This window comes from Suncus etruscus, chromosome 8 (assembly GCF_024139225.1).
Source record: "Suncus etruscus isolate mSunEtr1 chromosome 8, mSunEtr1.pri.cur, whole genome shotgun sequence".
NCBI lineage: Eukaryota > Metazoa > Chordata > Mammalia > Eulipotyphla > Soricidae > Suncus > Suncus etruscus.
Window position 1 is genome coordinate 92996327 of NC_064855.1, and position 24610 is coordinate 93020936.

The 24610-nt window shown below is 35.0% G+C and overlaps 1 non-coding gene across 1 annotated transcript; it reads left to right on the forward strand.

Annotated features, from left to right (window-relative positions):
* Positions 1–1599: 1599 nt before the first annotated feature.
* Positions 1600–1761, forward strand: LOC126016781 (U1 spliceosomal RNA). Its single transcript, XR_007498501.1, has one exon. It is a non-coding gene; the product is annotated as a U1 spliceosomal RNA (small nuclear RNA).
* The last annotated feature ends 22849 nt before the right edge of the window (positions 1762–24610 follow it).

Below are 24610 nucleotides of genomic sequence, written 5' to 3' on the forward strand. Positions count from 1 at the left end.
TGAAATCTATATATTTGTGTAGAATGGTGGTTCGGTGTTTCTGATGATCAGTTTGCTATTCTTTGCAGCACAGTGAAAAAAAAAGTCTCTGCTCCCCTCGCTCTTGCTAGAGTTTAGGGCTCAGAGCTCATATTTTCTAGGCTTTGTCAAGCAATCAGTCAATGTACAGCCATCTGTCTTTGTACCATTAACCCACACAATTGAACACCATGTGGTTGTTTGCTAGGTCTATTTTGGTAAAGTATGAGCATCCTGAGGTGTTCTAATGACATGCAATTAGGATGACAGCTTTTTCAGAGGGTTGTGGGAGGAGGAAAAAACCTCTGTGAGACTCCAAAGCAAAAGTAGAGTTTGACCCTGGGGATGAGAAGAGTGAAGGGATCAGACAAGGGCTGCACTTGATTATGCTTTAGGAATAGTGAGGCTATGGAAGAGAGAGAACCATTCAGCACTAGCCAGTGAATAAGACTGGAATCTAGGGACTCATGGAAGAATAATAGCTAGAGACGGAATACTTTTCCAGCCATGGTGGATGAATGATAACAACCAAAGGGATTGACAAAATGTGGATCATTATGAGTAGGAATGAAACGTTGCTGATTTCTTTTTCTTTAGTCATTCCACTCCTATCACTCATGGATGATCTTCCTAAATTCTGTTCCTGTTGGTGTGGGTAGGATAGTTAGATAAAATTAGTCTGTGGTTTCTACCACATCCATTTTAAGGAGAAAAGGCAGGACAATAGGACCAGTACTAGAATGGATTGTTTGCTTTATCCTCCAGAATTCTATGGCAATATTTTAAGGAAGTATGAGAAATAACAGTACTTCACTCAGTACTTCTCTCATACTGCCTAGAGAAAGAGATATTAATTGTATGTGAAATCAGGATGATCTGGATTCTTTATTCCATTTGCTTATTTTTTTAATTTTTTAAATATAAATGTGTATTCATAGATGATGATTTATCCCATGTGTTTTAATTAACTTTATTATTTCTCACTTAAAATTTTTTATTTTGGCCAGTAAGAGCCCCTTTAAGTTGTATCTAAATTATATCTATTCTCCCCTAGCCGAGGATATCATTGTTTCTAAGCTCTCTTAATGGACAAAACTGAAAACTTATGTGGGTATACTTAGTAATGCATGTATATGATTCTATACTTGAGTGATATATACATAAATAATATATTATAATAAATGGATACTGATACCTCATTCTAATTCAACACAAATTTCTTATTTTTCATTTAAATGCTCCCCCTACACAATAGATACTTGGCTCATATTATTGACAGTATATTTACTTGTTTAATCCTAGTATACATTTACTAAGTAGCCTAAAAATTGCTAACATAAGCTTCTGCAATAAAGACATCTGTTAATTAGATTACTGCATTGGTTTTAGATCTCTTTGTCTTTGGCTAGAGATTTATTTGATAGTAATTAAAAAATTCTCTCTCATTTACTTTTCAAAGTGACCTTAATATCAGCTACAGTGAGATAAATACCAAATAGATTTTTGGTGATACAGGTTAATGGAGCTCATCAATGCTGAGCAAACTGCAAACTCTTCAGTTATCAAAAAGTGTTTATAATCATACTTACCTGGCAGGGATGATTTCATGATTAGGAAGTTGGTTTCCCCAGGGTGAGGTTCACCCATTGTACTGTGGGTGTGCTGACCCCCTGCGATTTCCCCAAATGTGGAAAACTTGACTGCATAATTTATTTATTTTTTTATTAATATCTTCGTTTAAATACCTTGATTACAAATATGATTGTAGTTGAGTTTCAGTCATGTAAAGAACAGCCCCCTGATGATATTGGGGGGACCGTGTATGGGCTCTCAAAAAACAACAACAAAAAAATTGTTTATAATCTTAGAGAAAAAACTTGACCTCAGTCGGCTTCTTTTCATAGTGGGGCAGAAAATTAGCTCAAAGGTTTGGAGCAGAAGTTTTGAGTATAATCTCTGGCAATGAATGGCTATCCAGTGTCCCAGGATGGGTTTAGTTCATTGATTCTCAGCATGACTGGGCCTGAGCCAGCACCCTTATACCCAAACAGTGCCCATCTTCAGGCCTGAGCCCCAACAATAAGGCTCAACCCTGCTAGGCAAAGTATTGGCCAGGCCCTTAGATTGTTGAGGAAGTTCCTCCCTCCCCGCCATAACCCTATGAACATAATTGAAAGTACACATTTAAGTATGTAGCTGTGTAATTTTTACTAGTGATAGGTGAAAATATAGTATTTCTATGAGGTCTCAGAGAAGCATGCCGTCAGGAGAGGAAATCCATACCAGCACACCCATTTTAGATTTCAATTGTAGAATTAATAAATCACGCTGACTTGAACAATTGCTACTCAATGGTCTTTTCTGACAAGACTCAGTTCCTTAAGAAGGTTTCAAGATAGTGAGTAGTACTAATATGTATAGGATTTCTAACTATACTGTCTCTATATATTATGTTGTGCTTTATCTTTCCAGAAATTATTTTTACAATTTTTTGAAAAGCTAATTGTATAATTTGTTGAAAAACTAATTGTACAATTCGTTAAAGCTAATTGTTTTCTTAAGTTTGTAGTGTCTGATTTTTAAAACCCAAAGGATATATAGACGATTCTTTAAAAAGAACAACTACCATAAACTTAAAAATAGAACACAGTGAAATTTATAATATTAGTATAATGAAGAGTAAGTTATGATGATATTTATGAAACATATTGTAAATAAGTTATATTTACAACAATATACATTCATGCATTTTAATTGAACCCCTATTCTATCTTTTTTTTTTTTTTTTTTGGTTTTTGGGTCACACCTGGCAGTGCTCAGGGGTTATTCCTGGCTCCAGGCTCAGAAATTGCTCCTGGCAGGCACAGGGGACCATATGGGGCGCCGGGATTCGAACCGATGACCTCCTGCATGAAAGGCAAACGCCTTACCTCCATGCTATCTCTCCGGCCCCCACCCCTATTCTATCTTAGGTGTCAAGAAAAATGTCAAAATTTAAGCAAATTTTCTGTCTTCACAGAACGTCTATCCCTGTGGGAGAAAGATGGGAAACAAACAAATGTTGCATAGTACTGAAATATGGGGAAATAATGCGAGGAGGGAGAGAGATCAGGAAAGGTAGATAGGGAGCACTAAGTCTGGGAAAGAGATCAATACATTTAATTAGGAAGGTCAAAGAAAATAGTATTGTCAAAATGATGATGGCACACAGACTTAGGGAGCAGATGGAAGAATCTGGGGGGGAAACAAGAACATAAAGTCTTCAAAGGCAGAAATATGTCAAGGAGCATCAGAGAGGTCAGGGTAGAATGAAAAGAAACTTAGACAGAAAGACAGAAAGGCAGTGAGATGGTGTGCAGGGAGGCAGTGAATAGCAGCCTAAGAATAAAGTATTTTGAAGCTAATATAAGTGCAGTAGCTTTTATTTGCAAAGATAAGGTCCTGGAGACTACCTCAGCACTGAGATATTGATGTTACCAAAGTAACGAATTTCACAAATTTGATTCCATGCATTCCTCTTTCTGACTATCTTCCTCTATCTTTCTAATTTACTCCGGCCAGTAATCAGAATTCAGTGATCCTTTGGTGTACCAGGACCTGTAATCCATTATCTTGTTCATATCAATTGATATCCTGTCCCTACTTTTTAGTTTGGTGAAATCTGAAGATCGGCCATTAGAAGAATCACTCATTGATAACTTCCAAATTTGTCTTTCTTTCCTCTGTACTTGCTTGGCAAAACCATGACTCTGGTCAACTCCCCACATCCCAAAACTAGTGCAGCTAAACGTGACTAGAGGAAAAAATGTACCCCTACAGATAGCTCTTATTTGGAATTTGTGATCATAAATCTCAAATGCACTTTTCATGTATCCTACAAGCATACCACGTTTTACACTTCCAAGATAACTCATGTTCCTACACTGTAGGTGATTTATTATTTTCTTGCCCTGCTTCAAATCTTCAACAAATTCACTCCATCTTTCTCTTCTTGTTTCCTACCTATCAAAAATCATTAAAAAGTCAGAAGAGTCTCTCCACAGACTTCCATACTCATCTGCCCACAATCAGTATCTGTCAAAATGTCTTGTGCAGTCTTGCTTGCAACCAGGCATATATTTTAATAATTCTATCTAAAGCTTATTTCTTCTTCTCCTGTGTTTGTGCACAGGATTCCATTTTTCATTTACTTGAGTACATTACTCATTCCATAGCATAAGACTAATTCACTTATTCTGTAACATACTAAATATGTTACTTCTTTCATCAAAAAGTGAAAAGGACAAACAAAAGTGCAGTGGAGGTGTTTGTTTGAATCCATGCAACCAACCTGAATTTAATCTCCAGAACCTCTGATCACTGTCAGGAGTAATCTCTGAGCACTGCTGGGTATGACTCTCACCAGAAAACTGAAGATGTTAGAATAAAAAAGCAACCAAAGATTTTTTTTGAAACTCTCTCCATTACTTTGATCTGTATGAAAACAAAATTTCTCCAAAAATTCTGCCATTGTGTATTGATTTCATAACTTTTTCTTTGAGTCTCTTGTTCTTTTTAATTCAATTTTTCTTCTTATTCCTCTCTAACTTCTATTATTTCATTCCTTCCACTGATGAAAATTACTTCCTTAAATTGTGGATTTTATTATGTATTTGAGCCTTTTCTTGTTTCTTGATCTAAGCCTGCAGTTATGAAATTCTGTCTTTTCTTTCTTTCTTTCTTTCTTTTCTTTCTTTTTCTTTCTTTCTTCTTTCTTTCTTTCTTTCTTTCTTTCTTTCTTTCTTTCTTTCTTTCTTTCTTTCTTTCTTTCTTTTTCTTTCTTTCTTTCTTTCTTTCTTTCTTTCTTTCTTTCTTTCTTTCTTTCTTTCTTTCTTTCTTTCTCTTTCTTCTTTCTTTCTTTCTCTTTCTTTCTTTCTTTCTTTCTTTCTTTCTTCTTTCTTTCTTCTTTCTTTTCTTTCTTCTTTCTTTCTTTCTTTCCTTCCTTCCTTCCTTCCTTCCTTACCTCCTTCCTTCCTTCCCTCCTTCCTCTTTCTTTCTTTCTTTCTTTCTTTCTTTCTTTCTTTCTTTCTTTCCTTTCTTTCTTTCTTTCTTTCTTTCTTTCTTTTCTTTCTTTCTTTCTTTCTTTCTTTTTTCCTTCCTTCCTTCCTTCCTTCCTTCCTTCCTTCCTTCCTTCCTTCCTTCCTTCCTTCTTTCTTTCTTTCTTTTCTTTCTTTCTTTTTCTTTCTTTCTTTTCTTTCTTTCTTCCTTCCTTTCCTTCCTTCCTTCCTTCCTTCCTTCCTTCCTTTCCTTCTTTCTTTCTTTTCTTCTTTCTTTCTTTCTTTCTTTCTTTCTTTTTCTTTCTTTCTTTCTTTCTTTTCTTTCTTTCTTCTTTCTTTCTTCTTCTTTCTTTCTTTCTTTCTTTCTTTCTTTCTTTCTTTCTTCTTTCTTTCTTTCCTTCTTTCCTTCCTTCTTCCTTCCTTCCTTCCTTCTTCCTTCTTCCTTTCCTTCTTCCTTCCTTCCTTCCTTCTTCTTCCTTCCTTCCTTTCCTTTCTTTCTTTCTTTCTTTCTTTTCTTTTCTTTCTTTCTTTCTTTCTTTCTTTCTTTCTTTCTTTTCTTTCTTTCTTTCTTTCTTTCTTTCTTTTTCTTTCTTTCTTTCTTTCTTTCTTTCTTTCTTTCTTTCTTTCTTTCTTTCTTTCTTTCTTTCTTTCTTCTTTCTTTCTTTTTTCTTTCTTTCTTTCTTTCTTCTTTCCTTTTCTTTTTTCCTGCCTTCCTTCCTCCCATTTCTTTGTTTCTTTGTTTTTTCGTTTTTTTTCCTTTGTTTGGTTTTTTCTTTCTTCTATCTCTTTCTTTGTTTTTTTTGTTTCTTTTCTTTCTTCTTTGTTTCTTTCTTTTCTTTCTTCTTTGTTTTTTTTTTCCTTTCTTCTTTTATTTTTCTCTTGGTTTGGGGCAACACCATTTAGCAGTCAGGAGTTAGTCCGTGTAGGTTCAGGGGACCGTATGGGATGCTAGGGATAAAAACCGGGTTGGCTGTGTGCTTTCCCAGCTTTTCTTTTTTGGAGTGTAGGATGTCACATCTGGTGTTGCTTGAGGCATATTGATCAGGGATCAATACTGATGTTGCTTGAGGGAACATAAGTAGATAGAGCCAAAAATAAATCCAGTTTGACTTTGTACAAGGCTCTGCCCTTAATCCCTGTATTCTTTCATCAACCCTTGAACTCCCATTAAAGGCTATGTGTTTTGTTATGTCCGGTTTGGGGGCTACATCCAGCACTCCTGGCTGCTGCAAGGGTAGGGCACTGACGCCTGGCCAGGAGTGGGGGGAGAGTTGCCCACCCAGGGAGACCAGAATGTAGTGACCCAGACACCCAAGTAGCCCAGGAAAGAGAGGTTTGTGTGTGTGTAGAAATAACATTTTATTTTATTACATTTTCTTTTCATGCTTCATCTGCTGAGGTCTTCTGCCACCTGGGTAGGGGGGTTCTAAGATATATCTCATCAGTCAGAGAGTGCTGGGATAAGGAAGAGTCCTGTGTTTCTGGGTTCAAGATAGAGAATGAGAGAAGGATAAAGGTGGAGCAAGCAGCATATTGTCAATGTTTTATCTCGGGCCCAGGCCAGGTCGTGTGTGCCAACAGGCTCTGCTCTGGTGTCTATCCTGGCTCCTCCTATACCAACTGCCAGATTTTTCTTTAAATGCCTAGACATACTAATATCCAACTACAATCATGTTTGTAATCATGGTGTTTAAATAAAGATATTAAAAAATAAAATTAAATAAATACCTGGACAGATTTCTGTTACAGAGAGGCTTGTCCAGGGGCCTTTTCTAATGCAATTACCATTACAAAAGGGCCCATCACCTCCCAATGATACATCATATGGGTTCCTAGGATATAAGTAGGGTGTCAAAAATTGATATAGGTCTGCTGTGTTCAAGGCAAATGCTTTGCCTGCTGCACTATTGTTAAGGCCCCAACCAAGTTTCTTTTATGGCTAATTCTTTCGTATTATGATCTGAAAATATATTGATCTGATTTCAGTTCTTACAACTTTATTGACACTTGTTCTGTGTTCTAGCAAGTGGGCTACTCTGAGAATATCTCCTGGTTCTTGTAGAATATATTTAATGTTCGTGATGTGCTGAAACTTGTAGGTATCTATTAAGTCTAGTTCTTCTAACTCCTTACACAATGCTGTTGTTAACTTCTTGATTTTTCCAATCTGATTGAACTAACCAATGATGAGAATGTGATTTAAAGTCTCCCGTCATTCTCTTGATGTTGATGTCTTTCTCCAGGTTTCTTAATGGCTGCTTTATAAATTTGGCTCATTGATATTGTGTTGATATTTTTCTTATACTTTCTTTGTCATTGTAAAAGATCTTCCCTTGATTTTCTCAATTAAGTTTTCATCAGGAAATTTAGAAAGACATAATGTGCCAGGAATCCTTGAAGGCTTTTTATCTTTATCAATGCAGGGAAATTGTTTCTTTATTTTTCAATTATCCCTAAACACTGTTTAACTTTTGACATGACTTGTGTTCAAGAAATTCTTGGTGACGACCTTTGGTTTATACTTGCTAATTTCACACAGAAAATGTTATTGAATCTGTTTATCTTTAGTAGCCAATGGAGTTTCGTGATATGGGTTCCTGTGGAAATTATTGCAGTGTATTTGAGCTAGCTAGGGTTCAGTTGTAGGTGCCTGATAATGGCTTTGGAGTCACAATCCAGATGGGTTGGACTTCCACTGTGGTTTGGTATTCAGGAATGCCCAGTAGCATTAATAAAGTCTTAGTGACAAAAGTGAGAAACAGTAGTTCCATGATCTCAATGTCTGGCAGTCCCCAAGGTGCAGTATTACTATAGTCACATTGCCTTGATTTGGTAACCTCTGTGTTGGGCACTTAAGAGAGTTATATATCGGACACACTACACTGTTAGGGCTCATATTTTAGTGTATTCCCATTATTATGATATATTTTTATTATATACTCCTAAGATTTATGGAGAATAAGGATAGGAGTCTTTTGGAGTTGGGTGCAGTTTCTGGGTTGTGTTATCCTGGTAGGAGCTGTGGACTGAGAAGCAGAACAACATGCCTTAAAATCTCATAGTTTTTTCTACTAGGTGAATAAGGAAAAGGTGTCAAACTGATAGTCAAAGCCTGGATCGACCCCAGGACCAGAAAACTATCAAAACCCATTAGAGAATTGACATTTTTAGAAACCTATCTTGCTTCTTTCAGCCAGTATGGGTTTCTTACACTGGAGTGTTTGTTCTCCCTTTGGCTTGGAGAATTAAATGGGTTCTTCATAAACCGCAGCTGTCATGCAATTCTTTCCACATCACAGAGCAAGATCCTCCCAGTCATTAGAATGTTCTTACAACATGATATTCCTTCAGGGCTGAATTGGAGCACAGCAGATGTGTGTGTGTGTGTGTGTGTGTGTGTGTGTGTGTGTGTGTGTGTGTGTGTGTGTGTGTGTCCCTCTGCTAATAGGCTATACTTTGGGAGTTCTGCAGGGTATTTTCTGACTTAATTAGGGCTGCTGGATTTTAGGCAGATGTGGGTCAGGAGAAGTTGGGCTTGTTTACTCAGCTTGATTTGCCCTAAGCTTGGTAGATAGGGTGAGGCATACCTTACAATTTTTTCCTCCCTCCCTCCCTCCCTCCCTTCCTTTCTTCTTTCCTGGCTGCCTTACTTCCTTCCTGGCTGCCTTACTTCCTTCCCTCCCTCCCTTCCTTCCCTTCCTCCCTCCTTCCTTCCTTCCTTCCTTCCTTCCTTCCTTCCTTCCTTCCTTCCTTCCTTCCTTCCTTCCTTCTTTCCTTCCTTCCTTCCCTCCCTCTCAACCTCCTTCCTTCCTTCCCTCTCAACCTCCTTCCTTCCTTCCTTCCTTCCTTCCTTCCTTCCTTCCTTCCTTCCTTCCTTCCTTCCTTCCCTCTCAATCTCCTTCCTTCCTTCCTTCCCTCCCTCTCAATCTCCTTCCTTCCTTCCTTCCTTCCTTCCTTCCTTCCTTCCTTCCTTCCTTCCTTCCTTCCTTCCTTCCTTCCTTCCTTCCTTCCTTCTTTACTTCCTCCCTCCCTTCCTCCCTCCCTTTCTCCCTTTCTTTCTCCCTCCCTTTCTTCCTTCTTCCTGTTAATACACAAAGTTACTATATCCACTCCCACTAAAATGCCCATGACCCCCATGGTGTTTAAATAAAAAAATTAAATTAAAAAATACCTGGACAGATTTCTGTTACAGAGAGGCATATCCAGGGCCTTTTCTAGTCCAATTTCCATTACAAGAGGGCCCATCACCCTCCAATGACACATCATATGGATTCTCCAGATCACAAGTCTTCAGGTCATGCTTGAAAATGCTGTCTCTGATAGGGTTGCAAGACACTACTAAAATGAAACCTCTGACTTAAGATGGTATTTACCTCACAGCTCTAGTGTTGTGAGAGTGAAATTATAGATTAGAAAATTTCACCTTAATTGTCTGTCTCCCAGGAAAATTACACATAACTTACAGCCTTGTGATCTCTTCCCAAGTGTTGATTGTTGCTCAGATTGTCCTGTTACATAGTAGGGTTAAAACCTTTGTCTTCTATTCTGTGCTACTGATTACTGCTCCGTGGAAGATTTCTCTTTTGAGAGAAATCAAGATTTTCCACGTGTCCTAAATTATGGGAACACGGGCAGCATTTTGTATTTACCCCAATTTTTAGAGTGGGTTTACCAATATCATGAGTAAATTATGCAGAGATTCTCCTTATTCATGAATTTTGGCTCCATCCCTTGTTAATGATGTTAAGATTTTACCATCATTCTAAGAAGCAACATGGCAATCCATATTATCTAGCAACTAAAGATTCATGCCTGCTGAACTAATTTTATTTTTTAAATTTTTTATTGTTTTGATATTTTTGTCACACCTGACTATGCTCAGAGCTTACCCCTGGCTCTGTAGAAAGATCACTCCTGGTGATGTAGAGGGCACCATATGGAGTGCTGGAACCAAACTTGAGTTGGACCTATTAGGCAAGCCAAACACTCTATCCACTGTAGTATTGCTCTCTTCTAATCCATCCTATTTTTATTTTTGCAAAAGAAAAAGGATCTACTCATAAATATTGTCATTAGGTTATTATTTGTAGAGTAAACAAAAACTTTAAAAGTATTCAAATGTAGCATTGAGGGAAACAGAAAATGATATACTCACTCTGCTTAAAAAATATAGATTGTTTGTGGAAGTAGATGAACCAAAGTAATATTTTAAAAAATATAGCACAATTAATTATGCTATACATATGAGAAAAAAGAGTTACTTATAGTCAAAATATTCTTTAGTGTTTTGAATTTTAATATTGCTTTTATATTTCTAAAAGAAAACTATGCTAGTTATTGAATTAGATATTATCTATCTTACACGACATATATCCCTGTATACTTCTCTCCCTATATGGCACTATTTCTACAGATTATGACAAGTTAATCAACATCTTATCTAAATTTACAAGAGTTGCAAAGTTTTATATAGAGAGCCACACATATATATTAAAAGCTGAATTTTGACCTAACAACCATCTGGTAGAATGCAGAATCAAGGGACTTAATTTCAAAAACCTCACTTCTATTTTTTATTTACTATGTGACTTTGATTAGGGTAGGTAACTCTTAGTGAGCTTCCTTTACAAAATGAAGAGATCGAGATCGGCATCTCATCTCTTCTTGATATAATTTTAAAGATCACATGAAATAATAAATCCTCCAAAATGCCTTGAAAACTATAAATAACTTGCAGAAATAAGAGATTATAAATTTTAGGTTGGGTTTCTTTATAATTTATTCTGAAGATTTTATTTTATTCTTAGGTTTTAATATTTTCTGATATCAAAAATGCTGTTTCCTTTTGAATTACAGATTATCTTTGAAGCACCAAGCAAAAATAGAAGCATATCTTTAAGAGAAAAATTATAGAATAGTAATTTATCTTATCTCACAAAGATCATCATAAAGCAAATAATGGGTATAACTAAACATATGTTTTTATATGCATCCTAAGTGTACTTATTTTAAGAAAAATTAGCAAAAGTTATACAAAAACTAAAAAAACTTGAATAAAGGGGAAAACCTTGACTTTCGTTAATACACCTTTCTTCATATGGTAAGATCAAAATTATTTGATTAGCAAATGGTAAATAACCCCATCTGGTCATTTTGCAACCTTTAGAAAGGTATCACATATTAAGACACAGAATAGAATGTCACTGAAGCTCACCACAAAGAGTGGTGAGTGCAGTTAGAGAGAGTACTACACTAAGTACTGTCATAACAATGTGAATGAATGAGGGAAGTAGAAAGCCTGTCTAGAGTACAGGTGGGGGTAAGGTGGGGAGGAGAAAGATTTGGGACATCAGTGATGGGAATGTCGCACGATGAAGGAAGGTGTTCCTTACATGACTGAAACCCAACAACAATCATATTTGTAATCAAGGTGTTTAAATAAAGATATCAATAAAAATATCTAAAAAAGAATAGAATATCAGGACACAGAATAGAATCTTCTCACTTAGCACCATTATGTTATTTTTGAGGAAGAATTTTTGAAGATAGTACGTAATCCTGGTAGAACAAAAGAATGAGGAAAACATCAGTTTTAGAATTAAATATGCTAATTATATCTCTCCTTAGAGATACAGTTTTCTTCAGGACGCATTCGATGATCACAATCTAAAGGCAAATGACGAGGTTTATTGCTCTTCAACAATCTTTGCATTCTCTCCGCAGTTTCGTATATGTTGTGAGTGTTCCAATTCATCAGGATAAAAATAGAATGCATTGTAAATTGAGAGAAGCCAATGATTATTTTTTAATGGACAACAAGAATTTGCCCAAAGTTTATGGCTACTGTTGCAAAAGCTATACAATAAAAGCAATGCGATTATACAGTAGTTTGGCTAAAAACAAATCACCTGATGCCAGAGTAAATGGTTAGTAATAAATTGCAAAGCATATCTTTGCTCATGAAAATGAGATTCAGTTTGGCTTAGAGCCAACCTAAGCATGAAAAAGTATGAAAATGTGAAGTATTAGAAAAAAAAGGGGGGAGCATGCTTTAAATTTCTCTCCCCTTCAGACTGCAGCCTTATTTCTTCCTAATTATATGCTACCAATTTTCTGTGCAATAGTGGCTAAGTAAAAATAGGCTGAATATGTCTGTCAAAAAAGTAGGTGACTTTTTGAATCTCCATTCCATCATCTATAAAATGAGGAAATATAAGATATCTGAAGTCTTTCCAATTCTTGGGAAAGAAACCCTTTCATTTCAAGCTCTGTTGTCATCAGCCTCATAAACCAATTATAGAAAGGCTGACTTCAAGTATTTTCTTACAAACTGAAAAGTTGATTGCTTTTTAGGTCTTTCTTTGGATTTTGGTGCTATTTATCCCACATCTGCCTCTTTTTGGTCTTAATCCCTCTTTTCATTGGAATATATTGTGTAGTAGGTCCTTAATAAAAAAAAAATTGGAGATGAAAATTGAGTTTCTGCATCTTGAAAGGATTTTATTCTATCCTCATTCTTAACTGATTGATCAGTTTCAGAATTCTAAGTTGAAGGACATCTGCCTTTAGAATTTTGAAAACATTTCTATATATGATCCTTTAGAATTGATACAACTGGAAATAATTCATTTCAATATTTTTATGTGAACATCTTTCAGAAAATATTTAAGAATTCTTATTATAAAAGTACTGAAATCTGGGTTGTGGGGGTATTTTAAACACTTGTTTAAAATATTAAATAAATATTATTTAAATATTTAACATTATTCAAATATTATTTAAATATTGTTTTTTGTTATGTATTGAACTGAATGTTCCTTCTCTTCTGTTTTTAGATTTATTTTTTTATTCTGTACTTCTCAATGTTTTCCTACTGTTCTATCTGATTTCTCTTTCTGGAACATCAATCCAATTACTTGTTAGCTCTCCTGGTTGGATTCTCTAATTTTTTCTACATCTCATCCTGTTTATATAATCTATCTCCTTAGAAACTGGGATCTTCTCCTCAATTTTATTTTCTAATTGCGCTGTCCATCCTTTATTTCTGTTATTGCATTGTTTATACTCAAAAATTCAATTTTGTTCCCTGAAAGTTTTCTTTTGGATTATCCTAAACTTTTATTTATGAAGGTACTATATATTTTGATCTGAAGGTGCTGTTATTTTGATCTGTATAAGATTTTCATTTTTTAATTATAGTATTTTCCCCTTCTCTTTTAGCCCCCTCCCCCCAGAGCCAAATTGTAGTGGCTAAACACAATTAAACCTTTATTCCTTGTTATATGTTGGGGGAGTGATGCTCTTCATGAGGTCATTCAGAAACCAACTAGCAGAAATGAAAATGTGTGTATAGAGGCTTGTATGCTTCTTAAAAGTCTGGCAGAGAGTGACATATGTACTTCCATCTACTCAATACTAGTAAGAACTATAGAAAAGGCCGCTTTTTAAATAGCTGCACCTAGGAAATATAGGTCGCTTTTATGCAACATTGTTCTGTTAACAAGTCTATAATGTAGATGGGTAATATTCACAGCCATTTATCTTCATCTTTATGGGGAAGCAGAGTCATTCATTGATCTGCAACATTGAACTACCTTTCATTTGATTTCAGGTCTTTATATCTAGCATCAAAATATTTATTTTAGAATTCTTTCTTCAAAAGTCTAAAAGGTAACAAGGAGGATGTTTTCTTTCTCCTTTTAAAAATAACTTGTGTTGTCTTTAAAATTCAATGTTACTTGGAGACAATGCAATATTAGTTGAAAAAAGGAAGAAAGAGAGGAGAGACACAGAGAGACAGAGACAAAAACAGAGAGAGACAGAGGGACACAGAGAGGCAAGCATCGGGGAGGGAAGCAGAGCAGAAGGGAAACTGGGAACATTGGTGGTATAAAATGGACACTGGTGAAGGGTGTTGTGTATATCACATGACTAAAACTCAATCATGAACAACTTTGTAACCGTGTATTTCATGGTTATTCAATTAAAGACTTGTCTTTTTAATTTTTAATTTTTTTAAATTTTTCACAGCATTATTTATGGTACATAGTGACAGCGAATGAGGGGCACTCCCACCCCAGTGCTGTCCTCCCTCCACCCCCATTTCCAGCATGCAAAGAACTTATTTTTTTAAAAAAAGAAACTGGTTTGTTTTCATGCTTAAAAACTTGGTATAAGATGGTTTCAGTCATGACACCTTTCTTGGAAGCAATTACTATAATACATAGCTTTGACCTTTGGAGAGGGAATATTGATACGAGTTGGGCTGCATGTTCTTTTGAAAAAGTTAGAAATCTGAAAACTGAGATTTAGTGGCAATGATGTATCACTTTAGTGATCATTTTCTAGCAGTAAATGTGTCCTGGAAGTCCTGCACTGAGATTACTAGAAGACTTTAATATCTCTTTTTCCTAAATTGTTTTTGTTCATTTCCTTCTGCAACATATTGAGGAGTAGAGTACTCTTCCAATAAATTTTACCTTATACTTAATCTAGTTAAAGTCAGTGTCATATCTGTTGACTACAACTCCAGACTTTTAATGAGCACCTTCGGGATAGCAGATTTATTATGGGATCTTTGATACTGGTCCAATGTCCTCTGGCAGTTTTAGAATTTTTTCCCTCATCATTCATCATGCTAATAGCTTTGATTGAATGTGTTAACTGTGGGCTCTATGTTTTTTTTAGAAGTCTACAAAGTGATTTCATAAGATTAGATAAAGTTCCTGAGCCTCACTGCTAAACAGAGGGGTGTTAAATTCATTCACGTTCTAATATGCCTTTTTGTCAACTATGTTGTGCTCATAAGAAAACATATAACAACAATTTTCTGGGATAATAAAGAGTAAATATTAAGAGTAAATATCCTGCTTAAGCAAGGTTGATTAATAGTTAAATGATAAAATAGGTTTTATGTAGGGCTTGGGATCCTCTCCTGGCAGTTCTTAGGGAGCCAAGCATTGTTAGGTATTAAACCCAGGAACTGAACCCAGAGTTTCCACAGGCAAATATGTTCCAGCCTTTTGAATTATTTCCCTTACCCTAAAAATGGAATTTTAATCCTCATCTCTCAGATTTCTCTTCACAAACTATATTTGCTATACATTTAAACAGATTCTGGGAAATTAAAGATGAAAATTTAAAAACCACCCCAGTTTTTGTCATTAAAATCTGCAGGATTTCTTATTAATTAGATGATATAAATGAAATAATGTGGGTAAAAGATGAACAAATGGAGACTAGGATATTGGAAAAAAGAAACCTGTAAGTACATGTTGACATCCAAATAAAGTGTGTGGCTGAGAGAAAATATGAGCAAAGTCATAATGAGGTATTAAATGGAGGTGGGGCTCAAAGATGGGAAGGATGAAAAAAACATCTGAATGAACATAAATATAGAGGCATATTGTTAGTGGCTGCTGTGAGAAATAAGGTTTAGTGATCACAAAGTAAATACTTAACAAGGTGCATGCCAAGAATTACTGGAAGATATTATTTAATAAGTTCCTAGACATCAGTTCATCGGTAACTAGATTGGGCACAACTAGTTAAACTGATAAATAGAGAGAACTGAAGATCATTACTAGGGTTTGAAACCAGGTTGTCTGAGCTAGAATTTGGATCTGCCTGTTCTTAGTGCTTTTTTATCATAGTATACTCACCTGTAAATATGGGATGGTAATATTTTAGTGTTAAAGATTAAATAAGTTATAGGGCCATGGAAAGAGTATAGGGTTTAGCTTTAATGGTCAGTATGTGCCAACCCAAATTCATTCCTAGCAACATATTATTTTTTATGAGATTAGACCGATTGCTCCTGAGCACTATGCCAGAGATAAACCTGCTTTTGTGGGCCCTAACATTGAACTGTCTAGCTGTGTTTACTAAGAATTTCTCAGTGAGTGATCTGTCTGGGAGGCACACCCCCAAAATAAAAATATTAAATAACATTTAGAAAATGCTTAAAATTGTGTCTGAAAAACTTTTAAATCTTGAAAAAAATGATATAATGTGTTATATATAATATATTATATATAAATATATTTATATACTATATAATAATATAATATAATATAATATAATATAATATAATATAATATAATATAATATAATATAATATAATATAATATAATATAGTATAATATAGTATAATATAATATAATATAATATAATATAATATAGTATAATATAATATAATATAATATAATATAATATAATATAATATAATATAATATAATATAATATAATATAATATAATATAATATAATATAATTAAGAGAAACATTTTCAAATAATTAAAAAATTGGGAGTACTTTGTAGGATGGTGATTTTTTCCTAAAAATTAGGCATATAGTATCATAAGTAGAATTAATCAGGAAAAATTTTTAAATAAAATCATTTATTTTTTTGTTTTGGGGGGCTTACTCTTGAAGGGCTTTTAGGACTCATTTATGTCAAGGCAAGTGCAATGACCCATGATGACCTGAGAAAGCTATTTTGCACTATTAGTTTTTAGTTTTTTATAGGTTAATATATCATGCTTATAAGAATATTAATGTTTATGTTTTTGAAGTACATGTACCGCATCTCACTACCATTAAAGCATTCAAGACCCACAACTAATATCCTTATAACATTTAGTCTACTTTTCCGTTCCTATCATCAACTATCATACTGCTTGGTAATCTTAGTTTTCTAATCCAGGGTCAAAAAGTTATAATCATTCATAATTGTCTATTTCCTTACTTAACTTCTCTATATATCAGAGATGAGTGAAATCAATAGATTTTCAAAGATGATTTTAATATGATGAGTCATCTAATTGTGACTTTACTGCATAGATTGAATCTCAGAAGCCCAAAAAGATCAGAAGTGATTTAGATATGTAGGAATCCTCAAAGCAATAGGGATGAAATGATAATCATGACAGTGGAATTAGTATGGAGCCCGAGGTGGTGATAAGGGCAGATAATGCCCTATAACTGGAGCTATAACACTATACCTCACATAAAGATGGATGAGCCATGTGAAGAGCATAAAGAGGAAGTCATGCAATCAAGGTCAGGGCAATTGATAGTTTCAATAAAAACATGGTAGATAATGTGGAATTCAACAAAGAACCTGTAAGATAGTGCTAAATTTCCCACAGGATTTGGCAGTGAGGAGATGATTATGTTAGGTGATATAATTTAATAGCCTGAATATAAAAATTTAACATTTTAATAGAAATTAGAAAGAGTAATCATTGAGACGTGGCATTGATGAGTGAGCACTCTTTAACCTTGAACAATGTAAGGTATGCAAAATAAGTTGTGGTTGAATTGATCTAGAGACAAAATGATGGAAATAGAGAAAAGTTTGTTTACGTGGTAATATTTTATTTGTCATGGATAAGTTTCAGTAGGGGGGAGTTGGGAACTTGATTTCGAAAGAACAAGACTGAACAGACAATGGTGTGAGAATGAGAGAGATTATACTTGAAGGACCACGAATATTACCATGATCAGTGATGTTACATGATGTTCATTGTAAAGGACTTAGCTGTATAAAATTATTAAGAAAAATTCACTGTTGGATTGGGTAGGATAGTGACATGGAGATGTCACCAGTGATCTGGCTGAGCGAGGAGATATTTTTCATTTTTGTATTTTATCAGCTAATAATTGAAGGTCACAGACTCATATTTCACAGCAACAAAGCTATGAGAAGTACACTTGAAAGAAATGAAAGAGGGTTGACCACTTGAATTATATGCATTACTACATATAACATATACATATATGTTTATAGCTATGAAATGAATTAGATGATAATTTCACACTGGGGTGAGAATTTAGGAGGGCTTTAGTTGGATGATAAACAGGTGTGGATGACATTATATTTTTAACAGTCATGTGACTACCTATAATGCATACAAAAAGCCCTTTATGGGGATGGAGGAGGACTGCAGTGCCAGTCATATTATAGTGAACTACTAATGAGGTGATAAACTGAGGACATGAGTTGGCCTGTCTATATATGCTTAAGGTAAGAACTATTCTGTTGCTCTTTATTCTTCACTTCTATCAGATCTTTCTCAAGAACTACCCCATTTCTATTGAGTAGTAGATGGATCCTCACATTCTCTACCTCATCTAGTTGTTATGTTCCCTTCTCTACTCTAGATACACTCACCTCACTTTGTGGTAAGCTTTCTACCCTGGACTGGACCTCCTGACCTTTGTCTCTATTGTCTCTAGGTATTACTACAATATTATCTCTTATTTTCCTTATGTTTCACAAATGAGTGAAATTATTCTATTTCTATTCCCTTCCCTCTGGCTCATTTGACTCAGCATAATAGTTTCCATGTCCAGCCAGGTGTAAACAAATTTTATGACTTCATTTTTCCTAATGGCTGCATAGTCTTTCATTCTGTAGATGTAGCAGAGTTTCTTTAGCCACTCATCTGTTGTCAGGCTCCTGGGTTGTTTCCACATTCTGGCTATTGTAAATAGTGCTGCCTTAAACATAGGCGTGCAGAGTGCATTATTGTATTGTGTTTTAGTGGTCCTAGGGCAGTGGTCAGTAACCTGAGGTTTGCAAGCCACATGTGGCTCTTTACACTTTTAATTTGACTCTTCTGTGTGCCGGGCGGCCGCTCCAGGAGTCAGGACTCTGCTCCTAGCCTCTGTCAGTGCGCGCCCTGTGTGGCTCTCAAAATAAATTTCAATCATGGTTTTGGCGAGATTTGGCTCAGTTGAAAAAAAAAAAAGGTTGCCGACCACTGTTAGGGTATATCCCTCAGAACGATATTGGTGGATCATATGGGAGATCAATGTCCAGCTTTTTAAAGTATATCTATATTGTTTTTCAACCTTGTTATTTAAGTTTGAATTTTTCTAATTTCTTCTTTCATATCTTCTTGAGTCTTGATTGTGCTTTATTCAGTATATTTGATGCTTTGAGTTATTTGAACATTCTCAATATTTCTTCTCTAAAATCCTTATCTGAAAGGCTATATAGGTGGTTGATACTTGCCGGGTCTCATTCTCGAAGCAAGGTGGAGGTCAGCATTGTTTTCCCTGGTCATACTTGCAGAGTGGTGTTTTCTGTGTGCTGCGCTGGAGTTCATTTCTAGGATAAGTGGGAGGGTCATGCTAATCTGACTGATATCCCAAGTGCTGGTGACTGAGGCTGAGCCTTTTCCCTGGTCCCTCCAGGATCCATTTTTTTTTTTTTTTTTTTTTTTTGCTTTTGGGTCACACCCAGCAGCACTCAGGGTTGACTCCTGACTCTGCACTCAGAAGTCATCCTGGCAGGCTCGGAGACCATATGGGATATGGGGAATCGAACCTGTTTTGGCTGCGTGCAAGGCAAACGCCCTACCGTTGTGCTTTCCCTCTGCCACACCCCCCCCCAACACCTGGATCCATTTTTGACTAAACTGGGCTGCTTTGTGGGAACTTGTGTTACAGGATTTATCTCTCTTCCAATTTCTTGTTTTCCTCAATGGTATAAAAATGATGGCTACTGGAACTTCTGCTCAGGCAACCTGGACAATTATAAATATACTACTCCATCTATAGGTAGCATTCTTCTGGTTCTGAGAATCATGTCTGATTCCCAATATTTTCTGGGGTCTGTGTGCCTATTGCCAAAGAGTGACTCCTGAGTCCCCTTGGCATTTGACATTTGACTCTACAGCTTTACCAGAGACACTTTTTTTTTTTTTTGGTTTTTGGGCCACACCCATTTGATGCTCAGGGGTTACTCCTGGCTATGCGCTCAGAAATCGCCCCTGGCTTGGGGGGACCATATGGGACGCCGGGGGATCGAACCGTGGTCCGTCCTATGCTAGCGCTTGCAAGGCAGACACCTTACCTCTAGCGCCACCTTCCCGGCCCCACCAGAGACACTTTTGTTTGTGAATGGATGACAACTCTTACATAAAAGTTCTATGAGACAGGGCAAATCAAAATATAGGATTTAATGCCATGAAGCCATGATGTAGTAGGCATATTTGATAATTAATATCTAAAAGGGGAATCTATGTATATTTAATTGATAGTTTTGGCATTGTAATACTCTTTCCAATAGACTTCAGACTCATTTTTTGGGAAGTGAGGGGGTGCAGAGCTGGTTGTACTCAAAATTTACTTCTAGTTCTATTCATAGAGGTCACTCCTGTGGAGCTTTCAGGACCATATGTGGTATTAGGGATTGAACCTGGGTCAATTAACTATATGCAAAGCAAGCACCTTACCTGCTGACTGTACACTCTTTGAGAACAAATACAAGTCTTATTTCCAGGTGCATAAATTTCAATATTGAGACAGTAACTAGTATGTAATAGGTAGGAGGCAATTAGTATTCTATGGAAGGAATTGAAACTTTCTCTTTTATCTGGAAGAGTAGTTGGTCTATTAGGGTGCTCAATATCTGGTGGTATGACTGCCAAGACTTTCAATGGGTTTTATTTTTTGATGGATGCAATCACTTTATGATTAGAAGCATAAATTGTGGAAATTACTCTCTATAACATCACTGCCTTAAGGAGCTATATATTTATATTTATATCTACATCTATACCAATATCTATAATTATATGTATATCTACATATATATCTATTTAGATATATTCAGGTAACACTTTGAGAAAGTTATCACATTTTGCTGTTTATTTATTATTTGATGTTTATTTGTTAGCTGCTTATCATTCTAAATTTAGTTTTTCATGGAACTGGACAAAGAGTTTATTTTTGACTTTGAACGGGTCCTAAATTAGGACCTTTAAATTTAAATTGAGCCCTTCTTTAGACATGGTCCATCATTATCTGAACTTTGACCACTACTATTTAATATGAATTAGTTTATTTAAATACATATTCCATGTATCACATAGTTAATTATAGTTGGTCATAATATATTTGTTTGCAGCTAAGTGGGAGTGAAATTATTAAAGAAAGCAAATAAAAAGGGAAAAAGATAGAAGAAACCAAGAAAAAATTAATAGAAACAAGAATATTTGTGAAAATTACTGTATCTCACAATAAATGCATGTGTCAGAAGGGTTAGTAAGCTCTTGTTGCTAGTTGATCATACTGGCAATTATTTTGTTTCTGAACATTAGGTGGCTTTAACTATTCATTGCATCAGATTGGTGTGTTCCTACAGGAATGACAACAGTATTAAAAAAAATGGACTTTTCTAGGAATTCCACGCACTATTGCTGATACTGGGGCTTTTGAGGAACATGCTTTTGGCTGCCAGGTCTGGAAGTACTAGAAGATCTTTGTGTGTGTGTGTGTGTGTGTGTGTGTGTGTGTGTGTGTGTGTGTGTGTGTGTGTATGTGTGTGTGATGATGGAGGCTGTCCACACTGACTTCATAATTCCTGATTATGTCAGCCCAAATACCGGCATATCCAGATCGGTCAGAATGGTGTCTCTGCAGAGTTGTAGAGGAGTGGTGAAGAAGGCCATTAGGTGTTGCAAGTGTGGCTTTGAAAGAGAAGAGACTTGGCTGGTTATCTTCTTCTGAGATTTCCATCTTTCAACGGTATGGCTGATGTACTCATAATTTTTCACACCCCTTGGTATACAATTTTTTTAGTCAAGAACAGAGAATCTATGGAGCTGGCTGAATGCAGGCATGGTGACTTTGTTTATGGGTATGGTTTTGGCTGCCAGGCCTTCCTGAAGTACGAAAAGGTGACATTATTGTTTTTTAAATCAAATAAATATGTTAGGAGAATAGGATATTCCTCAGTCATTGACAAAATGTTATTTTTTAAAAGAAAAATTCACTTTCTCTCTGCACCATGATTTATTATTCAGAAACCATGAGGAGAGGAAATAGAGATTTTATAGAGCAAAAAAATCAAGGTATTTGGGTATTGGTTACAATATCATAAACATCTACTTTTTAAAGAGTAGTCAGATAAAAGCAAACTATGACTTTGTGAAGCACTATAAGTTTATGGTAAAAATAAATCAGACATCGCTGTGAATGCACTTGGAGGGTTATGTGGGGTATATGCAAACCTAAGCAAGAAATTATTTTAGAACAGTTTTGTCTTTACATGCTTTGGAGAATTTCCAAGTTTTACTGCAAAACAAAATACTGAACTAAATTAGTGCCAAAATTGAACAGTTTTTACATCAATTACCATCAAAATCAAGCTTTTTCTTTCTTTTTTTAAATACTTCTATTGATAGTTTAAAATGTCTTATTGTGGGTCTTTGAAAACACTTTGCTTTCATCCTGTTCTTACAACCTCTGACTTTTCATAAGATTTCAAGCACTAAGGAAGAGACTATGTTATAATTTCAGTTGTCCCCCATATGATATTTCTCTTAATATCTTAAGATAATTTCTTTATATTAAGTAAGATACAGCCAGAAAATGCTCTAAGACAGGGGCACACTTTGTCTCCCAAGACTTTGCCTTTAATTATTGGCTGGCCCCACAACTTCAGCTCATAAGACAGAATAAGTATAATGCAGTTCTAAAATTTCAGAAATTATAAAAACTATTTAAGGAAATAAAGAAGAAACAATATGATGTTTTGAAGAAACATTTAAAATGTTTTGATTATTAAAGTAAATAAAGATTTATTTATGTGTATTTATCCAAATAATCCAAGTTCCCCCCTTTTCAGTGGGATGTAGGAATATTGATGTGGGAACTAAGATACTTGAGAGATGCTATTAAATTTTTATCTTAACATTGAATAATTGAAAATATTTTCCAAAATAAAATTTTAATGGGGGACACATCTAGCAGTGAAACAGAGCTTAGAGATCTGAGCTTAGAGAGCACTCTTAGATGTGCTCAGGGGTTTATATAGGGTGTCAGGGTTTCAATCTAGGTCAGCTTCTTGCAAGGAAAGTGTGCTATTGATTGTACCATTGCTCTAGTCACCCAAAATTCTGATTTAATTGATCATTTTTTGTATTTTAATTTTATCTTACTTCTATAGCTACTTATGTTGTTTGGTGTTTATTATTGACCCTTCTTTAGATCAATTCTTGAGTTTTATTATTACCCAATAATCATTTTTTTGAGCAATTATCAAATGCTATTTGATAATTTTGGTATTCTCAAATGCTGTTTGGATACATTTTGGTGCAAAAAAATATTCTGAAACCTTGATATGATAGTTATCAAAAAATACAATAGAGGAATTACTTACATTTTAAAAAATTTTTCCATTTCCTGATACACAAAAAAAATTATGATCATGTAGATGTTTCAATAGTGTCTCACTTCAGAAATTAATAGAATAAACCTATAACATAAGCAAAGGGCATTTCTTAAGTCCATTTCAACCATTTTGAAAATGGGCATTTTATTTTGCTAAATAATAGAAAACCAAGAATAACATATTTGTTTGTGAAAATTCATTAATTTGTGAACATTTGTTTGTATTTTATTTTCTTCACTAAAAGAGATAGAGTTTCCTCTTTTTAAAATAAAATTTTTAAACTGAATCATGGTGAAATACATAATTACAAAGTTATTTATAACTGATTTTCAGTTATGCTATGTTACCACACCCGTTCCTTCATCAGTTCACATTTTTTACCACCAATGTCCCCAGTTTCCCTCTTGTATCCTTTCCAATCCAGTCTGCCTGTGGCAGACATTTTTATTTTCTCTCAGTTTATCTTTAAAAAACTTTTTTTAATTAAATTTGTATTGTAACACTGTAATTTACCATTTTTATTATGCCAGTTTATTATACTATAATATTATATTTATATAACTTTATAATTATACATTATATTTACCAAGTTTATTATACAGTAATTTTGATCATCATTTGTTCAAACACCAATCCCACCACCATTGTGACCTTCCCTTCATCAGTGTATCCAATTTCCCATCTGCTACTCTAACCTGTCCACTTGCAAGTACAAATAAACTTACTTTTATATTGTTTTATGTAAGGCTCAAGGCAAATGGAATGATCAAAATACAAGGTATTGGAATTATCAATACTTAGATCAACAAAGGTCAATTTGAATTAATAGTTATGTTTTTCCATGATGTTACTAGAGATAGTATCTAAAATTTTGAGTTACCTCATGACTCCTTTTGGCCATTCAGTTTAAGATCTATAGAATGGAAACAAATTTGATGGCTTGGCAGTTTGATAAAATTAAGTTGCAGGTCTGGGCTGTTTTTGACAGAAGGTATAGGGCATAAGACTGGGTTTCTGTGGTTCATGAAAAAAGATGAATCTGCTTCCACCTATTCAGAGAATTCTACAGATATCTATCTTGAACCAGACTACCTGGGAAGTAATAATAATAATAATAATAATAATAATAATAGCAACAATAATAATAATTCTCAGTGATGAGAATTATTTTCTTCTGCAGCTTTGTAGAAGACCTCGGTCATTTTTCAACCAGGAAGCTATAGGGTATGGGACGCAGATGGGTTTTTCAGTGATAAATTGTTGTTGGTGGTGGTGGGGACTTGGCCTGCCTCCATTCTGAAAGTACACCAGAGTTTTTTGGTCCATAGTCTCATCTCACCTTAAAAGGTGCAACTGTTTATATTATTTGA